Source organism: Columba livia, chromosome 12 (genome assembly GCF_036013475.1).
Source record: "Columba livia isolate bColLiv1 breed racing homer chromosome 12, bColLiv1.pat.W.v2, whole genome shotgun sequence".
In the NCBI taxonomy this organism is placed as follows: domain Eukaryota; kingdom Metazoa; phylum Chordata; class Aves; order Columbiformes; family Columbidae; genus Columba; species Columba livia.
This window is the reverse complement of record NC_088613.1, coordinates 649,130-660,966: the sequence shown is the minus strand read 5'-3', so window position 1 is coordinate 660,966 and position 11,837 is coordinate 649,130. Positions and strand designations below refer to the sequence as shown.

The 11,837-nt window shown below is 55.4% G+C and overlaps 1 long non-coding RNA gene across 1 annotated transcript; it reads left to right on the top strand.

Moving 5' to 3' along the window:
* The first annotated feature begins 5,677 nt into the window (after positions 1-5,677).
* On the top strand, positions 5,678-11,404 carry LOC135580668 (uncharacterized). Its single transcript, XR_010475556.1, has 2 exons — positions 5,678-5,945; positions 11,244-11,404. It is a non-coding gene; the product is annotated as an uncharacterized LOC135580668 (long non-coding RNA).
* Positions 11,405-11,837: the final 433 nt, after the last annotated feature.

Here is an 11,837-nt window from a genome sequence, read left to right as displayed (position 1 = left end):
AGTGTTTTGCAGCATCCAGTGTCAGGTGCCTCAGCGAGAGCCGGCGAGTCCCATGGCCAAGGCTGGGGTTGGTGCCGAGCGGCACCGGGCCAGGAGGCGGCGGTGACCCTGCGGCGGAGGCGGAACTAAACAAACTAAAGTGAGGCTTTGGCACTTCTAAACAGCAAATTTCCAGCAGACCGTACTCAAGACCAAAGCAGAACCCAAAATAACGGTGTTTCCCTCACCAGGGAAATGCAGGTTCCTCCTCTGCACACTCAGAGCACCCACGTCTCTTCTCTGGTGAATGGGGGGTGCTCCGGTCACCCCTGCAAACCGCTGATTCCCGTGATTTCTGCTGTGCACCCTGTCTCACCCACGTGCTGAGTCCTTCATGTTAATTCTGTCCTATATAGGAAGCGTTTTCTGTTAGCGCTTATGTCTCTCATCCTCCTAAATGCTCCCTGGACACCTTTCACTTGTTTTTAAATTAGGAGGAAGGATAAAGATTGGAGCACTTCATTTAAATATGTCTGTGTTCCAAAGCCCCTGGCTGTGGGGTATCTGCTGTGCTCCCCCGTTCCGAGCACACGTGGGGTTTGTCCACAGGCGCTGAGGATGGGACTTGTGGGGTGAAACCCAGAGCTGGGGGGCTGAGCTCACACCCATGCCCGGCGAAGGGGCAGCTCAAGCAGATGAGCATTCTCCTGAAAACCAGAGGAAATCCCCGCTGCCGCATTGCTCTGGTGCACTGGCACCACCCCAGCGCCGCACTGGAGGCCTCATTGCAGTTACTCGAGCAAACTCGTCCCTTTATGGGTTTTATCAGGAAAAAGCCCTGTCCCAAGGCAGGGAGGGGTCTGAGTGGCACCTGGCAAGGTCCTTCCCATTCCTGTCCCTCCCTCCCCAGGACATGCCCTCCCCAGGGGACACCTTGTGCCACCACAGAACATCTGCAAGAGCGCTTTGCACCCTTCTGCTTTCCCGTCAGCCTCCCCGTGAGACTCGCGGGTGAAATCCTGTTTCCAGCCTGCCCACTGTTCTTAAGCACGTCTAATTTATTAACCGCTGTCCTGTTACTTCAGTGGGAGGGCTTGTTAGTTTTCATGATCTAGTCACCACAAGGACCTTCCCATTCAGCGAGCACGGTGCTGGCCATGAGAACGTTTGCTCTGACAGCGCAGCAGGGGCAGAGCTCTTCCCGCCCCCGGGAAAAGGGGTCTCAGTCCCGTGGGGGGGTTGCTCCAAACTGCTCCATTTTCTGGGGCTCCCCTGCTGGGTGACCCTGCTCCCCACCAGGCCCTGAGCGTGACTCAGGGGGGCTCCAGCTGCCGCCCCCCCCGGGCTGCGGCTTTCAATGGTGAAATTAAGAGGTGGTGGACTCGAGATACAAGAAATGGGCACAGAGCTCTGCAAAGAGAAACACAAAAGTGCCAGCGTTTGCTGCAGCTGCTTGGTGAGATGTGGAGGGGGCTGTGAAATGGCGAATTTTCTTTTATTGACATCTTTTCACTCGAAAATCTGCCTGGCAGCTTTTCAGCTCTTTGCAGAGAGACTGTTGTTGTTGCTGCTGCTGCTGTTGCTGCCAGGAAAAGACTTGCAAATAATCTTCCCATTAAAGCCGACTTGGTATCAAACTTGGTATCAGCATTTTTGAGTGCGGGCTCGTGCGGGGGCTGAAGGAGCCGGGCGTCGCGTGTCGAGTGGCTGCATCTGCGCCTCACAGACCAGCACTGTCAGCGCTGCCCGCGCTGGCAGGGACACCGGGGGCTGGCAGGGACACCGGGGGCTGGCAGGGACACTGGGGGCTGGCAGGGACACTGGGGGGCTGCTGGGGATCCCAGAGATCTGGTGGGGATGCTGGGAGGCTAGCAGGGACACCGGGGTCTAGCAGGGACACCGGGGGCTGGCAGGGACACCAGGGGCTGGTGGGGATCCCAGGGATCTGGTGGGGATGCTGGGGAGCTGGCAGGGATGCCAGAGGGCTGATGGGGATGCCAGGGGCCAGCAGGTGAGCCCGAAGCCAGCCAGCCCACCAGTGGGCTCCATCCTTGTTCCACTCCCCTGCTCACCCTTCACAGACCTCGTAAACGTGACCTGTGCCTCTCCGGGAGAGGGGACGGGTATGGCTGGTGTCCCCCACTACGTGTCTGGGAACTTTCCCTGCCGTGGGACAGGTGGGTGTCTGTTACCGGGGCTCCTTTGTGAGGATCCCAGTAATGGGGACTTTTCTGTTCCCTACCTAAGTTGAGCTCTGATTTCCAGAGCTTCTCTGTAATTGAGCTGATTTCCTTCAAGTACCAAGTCTCTCCTGCTCTGGACCGTTCTCCCTGTCCTACCACAGACTGAGCTGCTCTTTCCTCCCACAGCCTTCGGCAGAGACGATGCAGCGAACTTGGATCCCAGGTCTGCAAACCAGCCCCAGCTCTGCCTGCACATGGGTAGATGGGCAAGTCAGAGCTGGAAAACCAAGATACCCCACAGGAGACAAAACCTGCCAGAGGTAACAGCAGTCACGAGTGGAAAGGAGGAGAAAGGAGGGGTGGGTGGCACAGGCGGAGCTGGATCTGCTGGGTGACGGGGGGCTGCATGGGGAGGGCTGACCCTCTCTGGGGTGCAGGGGCTGGGCATCCCAGGGGGCTTTTCCCCCCCAATCTCTGGCTGCCCTCTGACTGACCGCAGGGTGGGACAGCAGGGATGGATCAGATAAAACAGAGAGTTCCCTGCTGCCCTGCATAAAACTTTGTCTAACAGCAATTACAGTTATTTTTTTAACTGTAAAGAACACAGCTGGAGGGGCCCAGATGTGACAGCAGCCATCCCTGCCGGGGTGTTCTGTGCAAGCGCTGACGGCACAGGGGGTGAGAGCAGCCGCCTGCAGCCCCTAAAACTCTTCTGTCTGTAGGGGCCCGTTTGATAAATAGCTGCAAGAATACATTAATCTAATGGCCCTAATAAATGTGCAACTATGTAGGTAGCCATCTGCATTCCTAAAAACCTGCTGCATAATAATACCAAGTCATAACCTACATGGTCACCTCCATCCCACAAGCAGTTCCTGTACTCGTGGGGACCATGGGGACCCTCCGGGTGTGCCCTGCGAAGCCTCTGGGCCCCAAGCCGCTCGCATCCCACTTGGGCTCCAATTCGCACTCAACACAACCGATTGACTTTCTTCCCAAGGAAATTCATGCTTCCTTATTAGGAGCAATAGATTAATTGCTGACACAGAGAAAAACTGCAGGAAAAGTGCAGTTAAAGAGTCAAAGTATGATCAAGGGAAAGGAAAGCATTTCCAAACGCAGGGTATCTCAGGCAGGATCTGACACTGCCCTTCATTGTGAAGGCTGCGCCTTTGCCTCTGTTTACTGAGAGTCCCAGGAGCTTTTTCCAGAACATGGCTGGGGTGCTGGGGGCAGGAGCAGGGGAGGCAAGTTCATGGGACACGAGTGTGCCTGTGTCTGTGCCCCCTGCAGAAGGGGCTGCCCCACCTGGCTCCAGTCCCTGGTCCTTGTTCCCTGCCCGGGTCCCTGGTCCTTGTCCCCAGCTCTGGTCCCCAGTCCTTGTCCCCAGCTCTGGTCCCCAGTCCTTGTCCCCAGCTCTGGTCCCCAGTCCTTGTCTCCAGCTCTGGTCCCTGGTCCTTGTCCCCAGCCCCGGTCCCTGGTCCTTGTCTGCAGAGCCCTCAGGCAGAGCTGCTCACCATGCAGGTGCTCAGCAGAGCGTACCCCAACTCCCCAGCTCTGCTCCCTTACAAGTGCAAGAGCAATTCACAGCTTCTAAAAATAATTCCACTAGTATCTATTATTTTATACAGTTTAGGAGCCTAACCATGAGCATGGGCGTCCCCGGTCCCATCCTTCCCGGCACCCCGCTGGCCAGCAGGGCTGGCAGGACATGGTGGGAGCTGATGCCAGAATCCATACGTGCCTGGCAGAGAGGCTGAGCGGAGAAGTGGGGATGGGTCTCAGGCTTAGCCTGGGGAGCGCAGGGAGGACAGGCTGGGGTGAAGGATGTCTGCTTGTCACTGAGAAAATTAATACCTCTGTCAGGTTTTACAGCACCTTTTCCCAGGCAAATACCGCCAGGGACTCCCAGGTGGTACCGCAGCACCCAGCCTGCAGAGCAAGGGCTTGAATGGGCAAGTGAGGTCACATCGGGAGGAAGGCGCTGGGGTGATGAGCAGGGAGGGACAGGGTGGCCAGGCTCAGTCCAGCACACCGGAGCTGCTAATCCCGGCTTTACAGAGCTGAGTTTGCACACCGAGGTGACAGAGCCCTACAGAGAAAAAGAAATTTCCAACTCCTGCCACACATTTTCTTTCCAGAGCTCTTGTGCATTTTCCCGTCTTTCTCTCCTTTTTTTCTGCTGTTTTCCCTGCTGTCACCGGCCAGGCACAGTGTGGGGAGCAGATGGGGGTGGGAAGGGGGAAGGGGAGGGGGTTCTCTGTGCAGATGAAGTTAGTCATGGAAACGCAGACATCATGTGCATTCGCACGTCAGCCTGAAGTAAGTGTGTCTTTTTATGTTTCCCAAATGAGGTTGGGAAGTGGACAAATAATTGTTTCATGGTTTGGTTTTAGCTAATTGATTCTCCCGCTGTGGGAAGCTGGAGCGGGGGCCAGGTGAGAAGATGCTCAGTGGTGACCAGCACCGCGGCCCAGGTGGGGAGAAACCCCGCGCCAGGATCTCCCGCTTCTCCTTCCATGCGGTGCCATGGCCGGGCGGGTCCCGCCGTCCCCACCGCAGCGCTGCCCGGGGACCGCGCCGCGTCCTGGTGTGAGAAGGACCATCTGTCACCCCCCTCCCTCCCGGGGATGTAGTTGTGACTTCCCCAGAGCAGCACCATTAATTAGCGGGCAGCACCATTAATTAGCGGGCAGCCCGCTCTGTCAGGGAGCTGCCCGCCGCGGGCAGCGCGGGAGGAGGAGGAGGAGGAGGAGGGGGAGGAGGAAGAGGAGGAGGCATCCAGCTAGGGAGAGAAAACGGGTCATTTTTCAACGTGATGAATGGGAGGAAAAGAAAGTGGAAAGGCGGACAAGGGAAAGAGAATGGAACTGATTTCCAGATAAAGTTTTCAGGACACTTAAATAAACATCTCAGCCAGCGGAGCAACAGGCGGGGGACGGCGGGAGGGACGTGTGCTAGCTGGGCAGCGCTGGGAGCATTTCAGCGGGACACTTCAAATAAACAGCATTTAAAAACCAGGAGTGCTCTCTGTCCCAGGGCTTTTCCTCCGAGATTCTCCCGCTGCAATTCCCACCATGTCCCCAGCTCAATCCAAAGCTTGCAAGCATTTCCAGTCCCATTTTGCCCCGCAGTAAGGGGGATGCCGGGCTGGGGGACCCTCTCCTCTCGCAGCCCTGGCCCCCGGCACAGGGATGGGTGGCTGTGTGTCCCCGGGGCCGCTGTCCCTGCCGAGCTGCAGAGGCGGCGGCGCGGTCCCCGCACAACCCGCTGCCTGCGGCCGCCTTTTCTTCCTTCCCAGAACAAAAGAGCAAAAGGGGAGAGCAAAAATTGCCGAGCCATTAAAAACAAAAATGAAAGCCCATCAATGAATTAATATGGCATTAAATGTTAATAATTAGGGGATCGTAAACATTTATGGAAACAGATTAAAGCCAAGTTCTGCTCCATTAAACCGCTCACGTGGCCTCTGCTTTCCACCCACCTCCGGGGAGGAAGAGAGACGAGGGGAGAGACGGTTTGGCGCAGAGGGCTCCTGCTCCCTCCAGCCGCATCTCCTGCCCTCGGGGTGCTGGGTGCTGCTGCCGGCAGCCCTGGGACACCCTGCGCATGGGGACGCTGCTCTGCGGCAGGATGAGGTCCCAGCAGCACAGCCTGTGCCTGTCCAGGGCCGGGATCCACAGCTGCTCCCACCACGGCAGAGGGGATGCTCGGGTGGGAAACGCTGTGTTTGGAGCCTCTGAGCTGTGATAACGTCACAAGTAGTCATCCGCACTGAGCCCGGTGAGCCTTTTTATTTATTTCGGTTATTTAGGAAGTGTTTGAAGTCAGGTGGTGGAAGATGGTGTGGTTAAATGTGCCAAACATGGGCAGAGCATCTCCTGGCACCTCAGCTGCATTTTCACACAGAATCACAGAATGGTTTGGGCTGAAGGGACCTTCCCAGCTCCCCAGTGCCCCCCCCTGCCATGAGCAGGGACATCTTCACAGCTCAGGTTGCTCAGAGCCCCGTCCAGGCTGGCCTGGGATGTCTCCAGGGATGGTTCATCCACCACCTCTCTGGCCAACCTGGGCCAGGCTCTCACCTGTCTTGGTGTCAAAAATGTCCTCCTCATGTCCAGCCTGAATCTGCCCTCTTCCGATACAAAACCATCACCCTTTGTCCTATCCTGTGCCCGTCTGTTGTGGCTCCCTGGTGGGTCAATCACCCTGCCCAGAACACCTCGTTTAGAAACACACCGTAAAACCTTGCACCACAGGAACAACACTTTGCGTTTGGCAGCAATATTTGCAAAAGCTGTTTTTTTCATGAGTTAAACCTCCAGTGGGGCAGCTACTGACATTGCCAGAGGAAGAGCAGACAAGGTACCTGTGGAAATCCTGCCCACATCTCCTGCCCTGTGTCTGCAGCATCCCCGGTTTGCGGAGGTGAATGGGGATCGCGGTGATTCCCCCGGCCCGGCAGCCCTGGGGGAGGAAAGGGGGACACTGGGGCCTTTTACCACACAGAGAATGAAAAGGTTTCATTTCTAACATGTAAATCAATGTTTCTTGGGGAAAACTTGTTTTTTTTTTCAGTTAAGCTATTCTTAATGAGCACTTTTTTTCTAACCACCTCTGTTTTAATGCCAAACTTTTTCTGAAAACATAGATTTTCAAGCACTTTCTTCCATTTACCAAAAAACACACAGGGAAAAAAAAAAAATTTCCTTTTTTCAGTAATAATACATTTTGAATAAAGAAATGTAAGTAGATATCAAATCTCTGCTTGGGATGCCTGGCCCTGAGCCCATCTTACTCAGACCTGATTTACCTCTTCACTGCTCACCACTTCTGCTACAAAAATAACCACTTTTCCCAGCTCATGCTGGGATCATGGGAGGAACGGGAGGAACCTGCCTGGCATCCCCGCAGTGCTGGGAGCACATTGCAGCAATTTTGGCTCGTCATGGTGCTGCCAGAGCTGGTACCTGGGGACCAGTGAGAGCACTTGTGGTGCGGGATGAAGCAAGAACATCTCCCATGTGGGATGAAGCGAGAGCATCCGTGGTGCAGGATGAAGTGAGTGCATCCATGGTATAGGATGCAGTGAGAGAATCCCTGGTCTGGGATGGAGCAAGAGCATCCATGGTCCAGGATGCAGTGAGAGCATCCCTGGTCTGGGATGGAGCAAGAGCATTCATGGTCCAGGATGCAGTGAGAACATCCATGGTGAGGGATGAAATGGAGCATCCCTGGTCCAGGATGCAGGTGAGAACCAGGCAGCACAGCACAACCGGGACTGTGCAGAGTGGGCAGGCAGCAGCAGGCAGGGAATGCACACAGACCCCACAGAGCCCCCGCAGCCCGTCCCGCTGGGATCATGTTGTTGTTGGCCGCTGGGGTTGGGGGTCGTGGGGTGCGGGGGGGCTCTTTGCAATCACAAGCTTCCTGCTGGGGACCCTTCAAGGGCAGCCCTTGTAGCAGATCTAATTATACAAACAATTTTGTTCTTCTTCTCCAAATAAACACAGCGCAGTCTGCGGGACACGGCAGGATGGGGAATTAGAAAGGAGAACACTGGCTAATGGGCTCCTTAGCTGCGGGGGTAAACAGATGATTTGAAAAGGCTCCGGTCGCCCCCAACAGATCCACTCACTTCTCTCCCCTCTCTCTTCCCCACCTCCTCTCTCTCCCCCCTCGCACCAAATATTAACAAAGCTTGCAATTTAATCAAATCTCTGAACTGTGAAAGGAGACTTCTGCAGATTCGATTTCAAGGTTTTTCCCTGTTAAGATTTGCATTGAGAAAAATTGGATTAAAATCCTGCATGTAAAAGGAAAGGGTTGGGCAGGGGGAAGCGTGGAAGGGAACCGGGGGAGCAGGAGAGGGGGCGAAGAGGGGGCACAGGGCCTGGCTATCTGCAAGCTGAGCCAGGAGGTGACCAGCTATGGGGTGACATGGGGACCCCCTTCCCTCCACACTGCCCAGAGAGCACTCCATGCTGCACCAGCACCCGTCAGAGAGCTGCTCTGCATCGGACCCCAGGGCCCAGCAGGATCTTGCTCCATCACATGGCTCTTGGAGACAAGTGGCTTGTTCCAGGCTGGGGATGGGTGACACTGGGATGGGTGACACTGGGATGGGTGACACCAGAATGTCTCCATTGGCACCAGACTGGTGCTTTGGGGCTGGGGAAACTCTTGTAAGGTCAGCCAGTAAGCCCTGGGGACAGCCATGGATGGGAGGTGTCACCAACCCACTGCGATGTCCCCAAGGTCTGCAGGACATGGGTGGCCTCTGCCCAGCTCCTCCACCGGGACACCCCACATCAAGGGCACACACATGCCAGAAAATGCACCCACACCAAGAGGGATGTGCCTTTGTCCCTTTGTGTGGGACACTGAACTGTCCCCAGCCTGGGAAGGTCCCATGTGTGAATCCTGCATGAAGGGTTTGACCCCACACTCGTGGCTCTTTACAGAGCCCTCGTGCATTTTGTCAGAGGTTTCCCAGGACCCGCAGCAGTGACATTTCAGAGTACAGTCAGGACACCCCTGCACCAGCTGGCAGCCAGTGCTAGGACAGCTGGACGCCTCAGATACACACTCTGGTGCCACATTTGGGGACACCTGATGTCCATGAAGCTGGGAGGATGAGAGGGTGTGGGAGTTGACACGGGGCTCTTTTGCCCGTCAAATGGGCATGTCCGTCCGTCATGTCCGTCATGTCCAGTGCAGTGCGGTGCTCCCCAGCAGCAGCTGTGCGGGTGTTGAGTCCGGCTCTCTGGCACAAATGTGCATCCTGGGACTTGCCAGCACTACCGGATCCTCGTGCCGGGGCTGCTGTGCGGGGCTGGGAGCCCCAGCGCGATCCCGCAGCGTGCGCGGGGCATCCGCAGCCCTCCCGCCGTGCTCACACACACGGGCTCTATCAACGCCCCGTCACCAGAGGAAACCTAATTCGAGCCAGAGTCCCTCTATGGCAGCTTGGCAGGAACACGCTGTTGGCTCGGGCTTTGTTTTCATTACTACTATATGTAATTTATAATTGTATAAATATGGAAGAACTAATTGCAGCCGCCGTCCTGCTCTGTGCCTGCCCATCCCGGTCGTGGCAGCGGTGTGGTGCAGGAGCACTCGGCCCGTGTGGGCTGTGGGATGGAGCATCACTCCGGGGCAGGGCCGGGGGCTCCAGGCTCCTCTGCCCCCTGGACAGGGCGCACTCTGGGATCTGAGGGTCACACAGCACCCGAGCTGCTAACAAAGCCTGCAGGATAGAAAGTTATTCTGTTTGAGTACAAGTGTTTGTCAGCCAGCTGCACCAGCTCTGTACTTTCTGCATTCGTTCTGGTCATCCTGAGATCTTGAAATCAAACTTTCTTTTTTTCCCTTTGACATTTCAGCAATGAAATGTGTCAATTTTTCTCTCCAAAACCCTTTGCTTTTAAAACGCCCTTCAATCCTACATTTTAAAAACTAATGCTCCAGAACAAAACAAGTATTTCCCTGCAAGTGAAACATAACATTTCATTAAACCTGGACCAATTCCTTTCGAGTCTTTCCAGCAGCAGCTCTCCCTGCGGCCCCTCCACCTGCCTGAACACCCAGCTGGGGAAGCTTTGGGGACCAAAAGGCATTTGGCATCTCAGGGAATGCGGCTGCTGTGCGAGCGCCTGGGTGCACGCTGGGAAGCCGAACCTCGAGCATCTCGCTTTGCTGTTGAAAGATGAAGCCATGCACTAAAATCACATATTTGGGAGGAACTGGGACCCACTGTCAGCCTGTGTTTAAAGTTTTAAACCTCCTGTCCCATTAATTCGTTTTTTTGCCACGCTTCTTGGCCTTTGTTGCAGCTAATGCATCTTCTCTCATCAGTCTTGCAGAGCCTGGGGTGACGCGGTGATGCCTGCTGGCTGCCACACGAGTGTCACATCCCATCCGGGCAGCAGCAGCTCTCGCTGGTGGTGGCACCTTCCGACCCACGGCCCCCCAGCCAGAGCTGAGCCAAGGAGACGTTCCTCGGGAAAGAGGGGCCGAGGGAACAATGCCCAAAAAGCCCTGTAGGGCAGCACCCTTTATTAGTGGACTGGCCTTTCTCCTCCACCACCCAAGCCACTAAACCACCATCCCCCAGCAAACCACTGCCCGAGAGCAGCTGCGGGGGGGTGAGAGGCTTTCTGGGTGTATGTGCCAGCAAAATTCAGTGCAGAAACAAAAAAAGGGGCTGAGAGAGGGAAAGAGGAGCTGTTAGAGGAAACCCGATCTGCCTGCCATGCCAGGGCTGTTGCATCCCCAAGCTAAGCGGTTTTCCCTCTACCTCACTGGGGAGTGGCTTTTATGTTCTGCTGAAAAGGTATCCTGCTCAAACAAGCGGAGACATAATGGGGAGAGCATCCATTAACCAGGAGGAAACGAGGGCATGTTAAACATGAAATATTCATGGGGGCTCTTGCCAGCTTGTTAATGCATTAGTGTTTGCAAAATACCTCTGGCTGGGGAGCAGGGAGGATGCGCGGGGGACCAGGGGAAACCGCCGGGAGGGGGCCGGGGGGACAGAGGCAGTTTGTGCCTGCTGGGAGGTGGTTTGGTCACAACAGAGCTGCCCAGCCATACAGAGGTACCTGAGGGCAGGCAGCGGCTTCTGCTGTCGTGTCCCAGCCCTGTCACTGGGAGCTCTGGTGCGGGGTGCCCTGCGCTGGGCTCGGGTGCTGCCCCTGTCCCCAGGGGCTTTGGGGACCGCGGTGTCCCAGCCTGGGCTGGGAAATCCTGCCACAAAGGCTTCAGAGCATTTCTCCAGCGTCAGACTACAGAGACCTCGCTGCTGCTACAAAACCGACTTCCATGTATTTACTGGGACATTATGAGATAACATCAATAATTACGAATAAACTACAATTGTCAAAATGAGCAAACAAAGTGCAGCTGGTGATGAATTGCCCTGGCTATGCAAACCAGTGTTTGCTCTCTTGGTTGCTAAGCCATAGATTTCATTAACTCACAACCGGTCTCCCAGTCATTTAGTGCAAATTAGGGAAGATCTATTGCATTATTCCTGTTATTATTACTAATCATCATTATTGTTATTGTTTTGTCACACAGCCTCACGGGTGAGTGCCGCTGGCCAGAGCAGCTTTGTCGCAGGCGTTACTGGAACTCGAACCCCGTGGTGACGGGGGATGCGATATCCGATGGACCGGGGCCGGGTGAGGCGTTCTGCGGTGGAAAAAGCCAGCACGTAATAGAGCCGTAAAAACGTTGTTCGTGCCCTTGTAAAAGTCTCTCACTCAGAGGAAGAGGCCGCAGGGAAGAGGCTCTGGCTGGGGGGGGCTGGAGGCTCCTCTTGCTAAAGGCCGGGACCAGCACGCAAAGGGAGATTTTGCCTGATGTGGTGACAAATCCTGCACAAGTGTGAATTTTTCAGACCTCGAGTCCTGGGGAAATGAGACCAAAGTGCAAAGGGGAAAATGTTGATGCAGATCAGGTTTATGCTGTGCAAATACATTCTTACATTGGTATTTGAGACATGCAATCACAGACTTGGCCAAGGAGGAATTAACAGCAGGTTCAAAGGCAGCTTGGGCTGAATATTTATCAGAAATTGCCTTTTTCTGTAATACCAGCCTGGCTTTCTTGCGGCTTTTGCCTTCCAGCCCTCTGCTGGTGGGCAGCTCCTCAGAGCCCAGTGCCAGGTCC